General features: G+C 39.8%; 1 pseudogene; it reads right to left on the minus strand.

Annotated features, from left to right (window-relative positions):
* Window positions 1-2,049: 2,049 nt before the first annotated feature.
* Window positions 2,050-10,170, minus strand: LOC118032429 (wall-associated receptor kinase 2-like; annotated as a pseudogene).
* Window positions 10,171-12,380: the final 2,210 nt, after the last annotated feature.

Raw genomic sequence — 12,380 nt, forward strand, 5'->3', positions numbered from 1 at the left:
ATTACTACTATAACCCCTCATTTAATTTATTCCTACATCTAAGCCTTCAAGGGTTTCTAGGCTTTTCCTATCCCTTTAATACAAAACATCACATCATGATTTTTGCTTTGTTTTTTCTTTTTGTGAACAGATTGTTGTTTGAAGTTTCAGCTAGTATGGAGATTGTTGATTTGATATGTCTATCCATTGCATGCCATAACATAGGAGTTATGTTAGCTAGAAACTTGTTATTTTTGGATAGATTGCATGATGAGGTACTAACTTATTTGGTGAAATAGTATTGTTGAAAGAAAAATTTTATTTGGAAAATAGTATAGTCGAAAAAAAATCTTGGAAAATCATATTTTAAAAGATTGTGCCACAGTATCTTTGAAAGGTTGCCTCATTGATCAAGGCAATATTATATCAGAACTAAAGAAGATGGTCATCTGTGGTATCGCCACAGTAGCTTCAGGTAATCTAGTCTTCAGCCCTCCGGGCAGCTAGCACACATTAATTCTTGGATTCTACATGTAAATGCAGTTATCCTTATTGATTCACTACTACCCCATGCTGAATTTCTTAACATGCGGAAAAAAATCAAAATAACTTCTTTATAAACAAACATTTGGATTTGAGATTCTTGTGATTAGATAAATTCACCTTTTATATATGCTTCAAAGATACATCTATTAACAGTTTTGATAAGTTTTTCCCTATAATTGTAGATTATATATTAATTGATCCGTCCCTACACACATACACACACCCTACTCCTAGTATGAGAACTGAGAAATTAGATGGGGGTATGGTTTTAAAGCATCAGCGAGAAAGGATTTAGAGTAAGTCAGAGGTGGCAAAAGCAACGAACAATTATGATGATCACCAGAAACTTGGCCAAGGTGGTTTTGGCTGCGTATAAAAAGGAGTTTTACCATATTATACCCAACTTGCAGTCAAGAAGTTTAAGGGAGTAGAACAGGCTCAAATGAACGAGGAATTTCAGCATGAAATTGGCTACAAGTCAATCGCAAGAACGTGGTTAAAAGCTACTCGGACTATTTTTGCAGACCAAAGAGCCTTTACTAGTTTACAAATTCATCTCTAACGGAACCCCTTTTCATCATATCCATGATAAAAGTCTCAAGTGTTGAGAACTCGGACAAACCGTTCGAGAGTAGCTGCTGGGACTGCACTTGCACCTTGATTATTTGCATTCTTTAGCAAACCCTCCAATCGTTTATGGGGATGTCAAGATTTCACAGTAAAGATAGCTGATTTTGGAGCTTCATAGCTGATTTCACTAGGTGAAGCTGATATAGCAAAAAAAAAATACTAGGTAATTTAACAGTAAAGAGTGACGTCTTCAGCTTCGGAGCAGTTCTCGTGGAACTTCTGACAGGACATAAGCCAAACTCTAATGCCTGGAGAGAAGTGTAACATCATTTTCATCTCATCATTGGAAAACAATCATCTCCTTAAAATTTTAGATTTTGAGGTAGCTAAAGAAGAACCGGAGGAGATAGAAATGGTTGCTGGGCTTGCAAAATAGATGCACAAATAGCAGGGTGTAAATAGGCCAAGCATGAAGTATCTGACGAGTTATCTAGGCTAACAGCACTTCATGAATGCTTGTGCGGTCAGAAAAATAGTGGAGATATAATCTTTGCCAGGCAAATCATCACTCTTCTCCGTGAGAATGCAAGTCCTTGAATAAGTGAACCTAAGATGGGTTCCTTATTGAAGTCCAGAAAGTCCGCTACAATCACAAAGTCCAAATTAAGTGCTACGTTGAATTGGTCTAGCATCGTCCTAAATCATGTTGATCGCTTTATTATGATCTTTATATCACATCTCAGGAATGGCATTTCGGTCCTTGGTTCCACAAAATCTACCATGCAAGGTAAATTAATCGCTTTATTATGATCTTTATCCTGTAAGCCCACGATTTTTATTTTACATGATGAAAAAAGGAAGGATAAATCCAGAAACATGTTGAGCTTGCAGGATCCTGGAGACAATAATACTCAATCACTACCAATAAAGCTGCAACTTAATCAAACAAACTATTTAGTACACGCTTGACAACAGTTTCTTGGCCAGTTCCGAAAGTGCAGCATGTTTCCTTGGCGAATTCCAATTTTTAAATGCTATCGGTGTAGTTTTTTCAATCTCGAAGGATATGACAGTTTGGGATTGACTCGTGGGAGGACTTGCGTTGTTGCGGAAAAGATTGTGATGATTGGCCTAGCAAGTGCTCTGTCTCTTCGCTATTTTGCTGGGCCCATGATTTCTGATTAAGGGATTTCAGCTTAGCAAGCTCCTCTGACACTTCCTTCATGGATGGGCGGTTTACTCCTATGCTATTCAGACATCTTTTAGCAAGCTCAGCAACAGTTTCAATCTCATCCATCTCAGCTTCATCAGCTGCTTGAAAATCCAAAATCCCAATAAGATCATTATTTTCCAATGCTGAGTTGAAGTACTGAATAAAGTTCCGTTTCTTTCCTGACTTGGCATTTGAGTTCGGCTTCTCCCCTGTGAGAAGCTCCACAAGAACTACCCCAAAGCTATACACATCACTTTTTTCAGTTAAATTACCCGTCATAAGATACTCTGGATCCAGGTAGCCGAAAGTTCCTTGTATTTTCGTGGCTAAAATATTGGTCTGGCCTGGAGAAATAAGCACCGAAGCTCCAAAATCTGCTACCTTTGCCGTGTAATTATCGTCTAATAGAATGTTCACCGACTTGACATCTCCGTGAATAACTGGAGGGTCTGCTAGAGAGTGCAAATAATCAAGCGAAAGAGCAGCCTCCGATGCAATCCTCAGACGATTGCTCCAGGAAGCCAATACCTGTGACCTTTTGTCATGGATGTGCTTGAAAAGGGTTCCATTTGAGATGAACTCGTAAACTAGTAAGGGCACTTTGGTCTCCAAGCACAGGCCCAGGAGTTTTACCACGTTCTTGTGGTTGACCTGTGAAACAACGCAGATTTCATGTTGGAAATCCTCGTTCATCTGAGCTTTGTCCACCCCCTTGGACTTCTTGACAGCAACTACTGTATTGTCTGCTAAAACTCCTTTGTAAACTGAACCGAAACCACCTTCCCCGAGTTTTTTATCATCATCATAATTGTTGGTTGCTTTTGTCAGCTCTGCCTCACTGAAAATCCTTACTCTTTGATGCTTTAAAACCGTTCCCCCATTTTCTCTGAAGTTCTTGTCCTTTCTTCTTTTACTCAAGATCATGAAGAGCAATAGGCAAATAATCACCAGGGAAACTATGGCGCCTATGACTGCATACAGAAAATCAATGGAAAACAAATGAATCTCTTGAACAGAAACGTTTCCATGCCATATTTAGTGGCTATGCTAATCTCATGTGTTGAGAGGGAGGAATAAAGGATGTATGCAAAGCAAAATCCAATAACAGGAACTTATTGGTTCTCTGAGTACTAAAGATGGAGCTCTGGAAGCATGCAGTCAAAGCAAGCAATAGCAACCACTGGTATAGAAGAAAAATGCAAATGACATTTACCTGCTATAATGGTAGTGATAGCAAATCCTTGACAGCCTACTTTTCCATCACCATGCATGCCAAGTGAACATTTACATTTGTAATCCCCAATGGTGTTGTGGCATTTACCATGACATGTGTATTTCTGGGGATCCTTGCACTCATCAATATCTGTAAACATAAAAAATTATGAATTGACATTAATTCAATACAATTTAGTCTACACGAATATAAATTCTAGAAAAGTTCTACGCATTTAGAAGTTGTTTTGTTTCATCAATATCTGACAAGAGGAATGAACAATCTTTTAATTTCAATTACGTAACTACTGAAGGCATCTGTCACTTTACCTTGGCATCCTTGTTCAAGATATGGGTTTCCTTCGAACCCTTTTTCGCATTCGCAACGATATCCTTGACCATTATCAGAGTAATTGCAATTTGTATTCATGCCACAAGCATATGAACTCTTATTGGCCTGAGCCTTTTCGCATTTCTCGGTTTGAGCTACCCATTCGATCACAACATTTGATGTATCGTTAAGTTTTGAAGTTCGAGAGAGTGGCCAATCCGACAGGTCAAGGGAGTCTTTGTCCTCAAGGAATGCAAAGCTACAGGGGTTAAATTCGGAAACATTCGTGTGGTTGGAAAAGCTCCCAATGGTAATATCCAGAGATTTGAGACCCTTGGGAATCGAGGTCTGGCAGCATCCAGAACCTGAGCAGTGTAAAACCTTATGTAGAAAAGATTGATTTGGCTGAATTAATTCTTCATTGATGATGGGCAGTGTATTTATACACAAAGGCTAAGCAAGAGGTTGTAACTGATTCCTACATGTCAGGAATCAGTTACTGACCTTGCAGCAGAGAATAACAATAACTAAATACATAACACATGTTTCTATAATTCCTATTTTATACACTGAAATATTTCTATTCTCAACACTCCCCCTCAAGTTGGAGAGTGGATATCTTGCACTCCCAACTTGCTAACCATAGGAACAAAAAACTCTTTTCCTAGTGGCTTGGTCAGAATATCTGCGAGTTGATGAGTAGAGTCTACATACTGTGTGGTAATGGAGCCATCTCGGATTTTGTCTCTGATGTAATGGCAATCCATTTCAATATGCCTAGTCCTTTCATGAAACACCGGATTAGCTGCAATGTGCAATGCTGCCTTATTGTCACAATACAATAAAGCAGACTCATGGTGTGAAATTCCCAAGTCTTTTAGAAGACATCGCAACCATGTCAACTCACAACATGCTCCCGTCATTGCTCTGTATTCTGCTTCAGCGGAAGAGAGCGAAACTGTTTTCTGTCGCTTTGATCGCCATGAGATCAATGATGATCCAAGAAAAACACAGTACCCTGTTGTAGATCTTCTAGTTAGTGGACATCCTGCCCAGTCTGAGTCACAATAGGCTCTCAACCTCAAATCATTCTTGGAGGAGAAAAATAACCCCCGGCCGGGTGCCCCTTTTAGGTATCGCACAACTCTAAGAGCTGCTTCCATGTGAAGCTTCCTGGGTTGATGCATAAAACGACTCAAAACATGCACGGCATATGTTATATCTGGTCTTGACACAGTCAAATAAATCAACCGACCCACCAATCTTCTATACTGGTTTGCATTTTTGAGTAGGGGACCTTTATCTGATAACTTTAAACCCTGTTCCATAGGAGTATTGATAGGAGCAGCACCTGTCATTCCGGCATCCTCAATAACTTCTAACGCATATTTTCGTTGTGAAACAAAAATTCCATTCTTTGAAGTAGATACCTCAATTCCAAGAAAATATTTTAAATCACCAAGATCTTTGATATGAAAATGTTCATGCAGGAATTGTTTAGTAGCAGCAATGTTCACGGGGTCATTTCCAGTGATCAAAATATCATCAACGTATATTAATAGAATGGTGAAAGACATACCCTGATTTCTGGTAAATAGCGAATAATCCGCTTTTGACTGAACAAAACCAGCAGAAAGCATAGCTTCGGAGAATTTGGCGAACCATTGTCGAGATGCCTGTTTTAAACCGTATAGGGATTTGTGAAGGCGACAAACAAGATTGTTCTCCCCCTGTCGCCGAAGACCCTGTGGTACAGACATATAAATTTCTTCAGTTAAATCTCCATGAAGAAACGCATTGTGTACATCCATTTGGTGCAAGGACCATCCATGGGCAGCTGTCAAAGCAAGAAGGCAGCGGACTGAGATGATTTTGGCAGTGGGAGAAAAAGTCTCGTGGTAATCCACTCCTTCCATTTGCGTGAAGCCCTGTGCAACCAAACGAGCCTTGCAACGCTCAACTGAACCATCTGAATTGAGTTTAACTTTATAAACCCATCTGCAGCCGATTGGTTTCTTGCCCGACGGTAAGGGAGTAACTGTCCAAGTGCCATTATTTTGCAGAGCCTGGAGCTCGGTTTGCATGGCAGCCTGCCACTCAGGATGAAGAGCAGCCTCCGAATAAGTTTGGGGCTCTGAAATTGAACTGATTTGACCAACAAAGAAATGGTTTGCAGGTGTATAACGATGGTAAGAAATGAAATTGCTCATGGGAAAACGAGTACCTTTGGTGGAACCGGGCTGCCAAGGGGATGATTGGTGGGAGGAAACAGTAGAGCAGACATAATCTTTGAGTTTGGCTGGCGGAGCAGTGTGGCGGCCGGAGCGACGAACTTGAACTGGTGGTGATGGTGGTTCAGGTGACCGAGGAAGGTCACGGGGTAAGGATGGGATGTTATGGGAACATGATGGTGGAGGGTCGGGGTTGGAGGATTTCGGACGACGGGTGTAAGTATGTAATATGGGAGGAGGTTGGGTAGTAGTGGTGGTCGGTGATGGGAGGGATGGTGGCAGGGTGCTGTCGGTGAGGGTTGGAAGAGACGGAGGGCTGTGCGGGAGAGATGAAGTGTGGGAGCTGGGGTAAAATGGGCTGTGTGTGGGTGGGCTGATATCAGGTGGGCTGGAGGTAAATGGCCCGTGGGTCAGGAGAGGAATAGGGCCATAATGTGCGGATGTGCCGGTTTTGGCAGATAAAAAGGGAAAAATATTTTCATGAAAATGCACATCTCGACTTGTAAAAATTTTTTTAGTTGATAAATCATATAATTTATATGCTTTTTGACCAGTAGGATATCCAACAAAAATTGAAGGAATAGAACGAAAATCGAATTTATGTGATGGATGAACATTGGTAGCATAAGCTAAACACCCAAATACCCGAAGGTGAGAAAAAGAAGGTATTTTTGAGTATAAAAGTTCAAACGGAGTTGACAAATGGAGCACTGTGGAAGGAATTCTATTGATAATGTGGACAGCAGTCAAAACACATTCTCCCCAAAAATGAGTTGGTAATTGAGCCTGAAATTTCAAAGCCCGAGCAACTTGCAAAATATGGCGATGTTTGCGTTCCACAACCCCATTTTGTTGAGGCGTGTAAACACAGGAATGTTGAAAAATAACACCTTTATCTTGAAAAAATGAACGAAGTGAAATAAATTCACCACCGTTGTCACTTCGAAAAGTTTTAATAAAAGTATCAAACTGTGTGAAAACATAACAAAAAAATTGTTTTATAAGAGATTGAGCTTCCGACTTGTGACGCATTAAAAAAATCCACGTGAAACGTGTGAAGTCATCAACGATGGTAAGAAAATAATATGCACCAGAAATAGAAGGATGTCGATAACGACCCCAAATGTCACAATGTATTAATTCAAAAGGTTTAATAGTTGAAATCTCACTCGAATTAAAAGACAAACGACTCTGTTTAGCTAAAGGACAAATAGAACAAACATGACTAGACTGAACCGAAAAATTTAAAAATTGCTGAGCAAGGAAACTTAAGTTCTTGGGTGAGATGTGGCCGAGACGCTTATGCCACAGATCAGTTGATGAGATGGTGAGGTTGCAGACTGTTTGGTGAGATGGTGGGGTAGGTTGTACCATAGAGTTCTTTGTCGCTATCTTCACCAAGTAGTAGAGTCCGTTACGCTGTTTACCCAAACCAATCATCCTCCTCGTAGCCAGATCCTGCAAAATACACCAATAAGGAAAAAACGTTATTGAGCAATTCAAATTTCTTGTCAATCGGCTGACTGACATCAAGTCAACTTTGAATGTGGGGACACACAGTACGTCATGCAAATAATAACAAGAATTCAAAGGCAGTGAGCCCTTTGTAACAATATCCGCAGTTGCCCCGCTAGGCAGTAATACAGGAGGCAAAGGATAATTAGTTTGCCGCTGAAAATTAAATGGTGATGAGGATATGTGGTCAGTTGCCCCACTATCAATAATCCAATTGCGCGAAGCAATGGTGGGCAAACCTGGTTTAGTCACTGCAGGGGGTTTTGCACCACTGGATTCGGGCTTATCATTGAGAAGAGAGAGGAGCTGTTTCAATTGGAATTCAGAAATTCCAACCGACCTGTCGTCCACCCTCTGAGTGTGCTGAGATGAATTGGCTGCCACATGAAACGACTTGTCGTCCACCCTCTCATCGTGTTTAAAGGAATTTGCTGCCACATGATTGGCAGTGTATCGTTGGCCACCACCACCACCATTAAAACGCCTCCCCTGGTGATTTCTTGCCTTTGGGTGTCCAGTTGGGTAGCCATGGAGCTCGTAACAAGTCTGCACCCAATGACCGTGATCTCCACAGTGAGAACATTGGGGGCGTCCCCGTCTTGGTCCAAAATTCCTTCGGTCATTGTTGTTGTCAAACCGTCGTCCACCACCAAAATTATCCCTGTCTTGCTCAAATCGTCCTTGAGAACGAACGGGGTGGTGGGTTCGTTCTCCTCTGTCAATGGGTCTGTTATTTCTTCCTTGAACAGCCATGGCAGCACTGTTAATGGAGTCACTGATTGTGTGCGTCGAGCTTAGAAGGCGTTGCTTTTCTTCCTGGGTAACAAGGGAATAAGCTTGCCGAATCGAAGGGAGGGGATTCATCAGCAGCACTTGTCCACGAACAGCAGTGTAAGATTCGTGTAGACCCATCAAAAATTGCATAAGCTTTTGTTGATCCTGTTGTGCTGCATGTAGAGAATCACTATAGGAAGCTAGTTCGTCCCACAGTCCCTTTAATTTGGTGTAATACACTGAAACCGAAAGCTGCTCCTGCTTGAAACAAGCAATGTCACGCTGGATTTCAAAAATCCTTGGTGCGTTGCTTTGAGAAAAACGTTCATGAAGATCTTCCCACACTTCATGAGCTGTAGAATAGTAGATTACACTATCTGAAATCTCTGGATTCAGAGTGTTGATGATCCAAGAATGGACCATATCATTGCATCTAGACCAGGCTGCATATCCCTCCGGATCAATTTCTGCTGAAGGGATTTGTATCGAACCATTGACAAAATTTAGCTTGTTTTTGGAATTCAAAGCTAGGGTCATAGCCCTCTTCCAAGTGGAATAGTTATCCCCATTTAATGGTTTGGAAATTAAAACCAAACCTGGGTGATCTGAATGGTGTGTGAAAAATGGGTTTGAGAAGCTTTCCTTTGAATGATCTAGACTAGTCTCCAGATTGGATGATGATTCTGTATTGGCCATTTTTGATGAGTATGAGAGGATTGGTTTTGATGAAAATAGCAGAAAAGATGACTGCTGGATAAGGATATTGTGATGAGAACGAGATGATGAAAAAAGCAGAAAATGGTGCTGCTAGATTGATGATTTCAGTGAAACAAAAAAAACTAATTGGCAGTGATGACAACCTGCTCTGATACCATGTAAAACCTTATGTAGAAAAGATTGATTTGGCTGAATTAATTCTTCATTGATGATGGGCAGTGTATTTATACACAAAGGCTAAGCAAGAGGTTGTAACTGATTCCTACATGTCAGGAATCAGTTACTGACCTTGCAGCAGAGAATAACAATAACTAAATACATAACACATGTTTCTATAATTCCTATTTTATACACTGAAATATTTCTATTCTCAACAAGCAGGAATTATTCTTTGACATGTTAACATTTTCAGTGCATAAAGAGAGACAAGCCGCCCCGAATGTCACCTCGTCGTTGATCACCATGGCAATGGTATCACAACCAACTGCTGTGAAAACATTTCGAGAGTCTGAAAATGTGAAGGGGCCTGATCCAAGTGAGATAGACTGATTGAAAAGCCCCGACTGCAGCCCTGACTTGTCATAGCAATCGAACGATGTATCAATGCCAACAGTGAGTGTGCCATTCAGCAATGATATATTGCGAGCAGGCATGTTCTCTCCAAACCACAGTTCATCAGCAGAAGTGCAATTTAGAAAGAAGTTTGCATTCATGGCACATCTTTGTTCCCCAATCCCAAACGGGTAAGGAACAATAACATCCCCACACCTTTCTTGGCAGCCATCTCTCACATCTGGATTTGCTGTTGCTCCTGTTACTGCAGCCACTAGCAGCAACATCATCAGCAAAAACACCCACCTCTGAAGCATCATTACCTATACACCACCACCCAACTTACTATATGGATACAAAGAAGCTCCAAACCAACTCTCTCCCGCTAATTTTTAATTGTGCATCTTCATTTCCTGGTAGACAATATATAGCTAAGCGAGTCTGACAGAAAACACTCATCATATGACCAGTTCCGAGATGATCAGGTCAATGAAGTCTTGCGAGTCCTTTCTTCGATCTTTCTTCCATGGCAATCCAAAATTAACCCAACTGTGATGTAATTAGATTTATTTTATTTAGTTTTCTATTCTTTCAAGTTCGGAAAACATCCCATCCGAAGTCATGAGTCAATGAGGCCCTAGTAATTAATGGATCATGAAGACTAAAATAAATTATGTGAAAGAAACCACTAGGAGAAAAAAACAGGGAAAAGAAAAGTCCCTCCTGAGAATACAGTATACCCCACAAAGGCAGCCATATTGGAAAATTTTATTGTTTCTGCAAGCTAAGGTTCCCTTTCCTCAATAAAAATGGATATGGTATTAACAAAGTTATGTCATTGGAAAATTTACTTCCTATGAACATAACTTTATCATAGCTAGTAAACTTCAACAGGACCAGCCGAGCTCCATAGGGTATTTGCCACAGCAGAAACAGTGGAGAGCTTGGGACTTTACCCATAAATTAACCTACAAGACAATTACAATAGGTTACGATTTTAAAACTTAACAGTAGTAAAAAAATCCCTCTTGGTTCAGGTACTGCTCTTCTTTCTGTGATGCTCTTACTCCGACCTCTCAACTTCTTCGTTGATATCTTATGGTGACCATATCCGCTGGCATGTAACTGGTGTGGACCGACGTCTGTGGTCCCATGAGGCCAATTATTTTGTAATACTTAAAAAAATAGCATAGTATTAAATGCCATTAAAAACATGCATGTCTTATCATTGTAAGTTGGGTTGGGTGAATGAACTGTTGAAGGTTTCATGTTTCGTCAACATAACCATTTTTATATATTATAATGGATGTTAACATCAAGCTTAAAATAAGTGACACTAGACCTAGAAATTAACATTGGATTCCACCTAGCTAGCTGTAGGGGCGGTGGGCTCAAGACCACAAGCAGGGACGAATAGAGCTAGTAAATGCGAGAAATAAAATGAAAATGGCATATATAGACATCAAACATGAAAATGTTATACTTAAAAAAATAACATAATATATATTTAAAAGAGATTGAAAACTACACCGATATGTTATACTTAAAATTGAAATTGAAAACCTTCCGAAATTAAGTTGAATTGATTCTCTAACAAGATGTAGTTCATGCACGCACTGTTTCCTTCCTCCATTGCAGTGAAAGGATACATTTTACCAGGGCTTGGGTGTTGTCTTCAAAAACATAAGCATAAAAAAACTGGCCAAACACCACTGGAACCTACCGTGTAGCTTCATCGAAAACAAACGAGGCAGGCTACTAAAAAATGACTTTATCATAGTAAACTCCAGCAGGACCAGCCGAGCTATAGGACAAACAGACAATGAAAAGAAAAGTCCCTCCTTGGAATAACCCAACCTTTGCATTGGCAGCCATTTTGGAATATTTTTACGTCCACGTCAACAACTTAACAATTTTAGAAGGATTTACAATTACATCATAATTTATTATTTGCTACTTGTGGAGGCCTATTATTATAAACTGCAGTGCCGTGGTCTTCACGCTGCCCCTTCATTGAGAGCACGTGCTCGAACTGTTCTTTGATTTTCGTGGAATATTACTTCCTCACCAAAGGAAAACAGCTTGCGCGTGAATTTTATACGGGAGAAAGCATCTAGAAGCGCGACATGAAGGCAAAATACTTCCAACAGCAGCCCTGTACTGGGGATCTAGTGCTGCGTCTATCTCATCAAAAAGATAAAAGGGAGCAGGATCTTGAGAAGCAGATTTAGACTCCATACCAATAGCCAAAACAATAGCCAAAACAAGATCACATGGCAAATATCAATGTCAGGGCTACCACAGTTTTCTGACCCCCTGATAACTGCTTCATTGATTGTGCTTCCCCTTGCCCTGTAAATGAAACCTACTTACCAAAACCAGCTTCAGAAGCAGATTTAAATTTGAGAATGCCCATTATAAAACCAAGCATACTCTAAATATTTTTAAAAAAATATTGTTAAAGATAATATTTAATTTTTTAGATTAAATAAGAAAAACGTAACAATTAAAGATAATATTTAGTCTCTTAAATTAAATAGAATAAAATATAAATAACTAAAGGAAACATGTATTCTTACCAAAAAGCCTTAAATATTTAATATTTTTTTTTATTAAAGATGATATTTAATTTTTTATATCAAATAATAATAATGAAATCATTAAAGATAATATTTAATCTCATAAATTAAATATAATAGAATAAAAATAACTGAAGGAAATATTTGTTCTTACCATAAAG

This window comes from Populus alba, chromosome 9 (genome assembly GCF_005239225.2).
Source record: "Populus alba chromosome 9, ASM523922v2, whole genome shotgun sequence".
Taxonomy (NCBI): Eukaryota; Viridiplantae; Streptophyta; class Magnoliopsida; order Malpighiales; family Salicaceae; genus Populus; species Populus alba.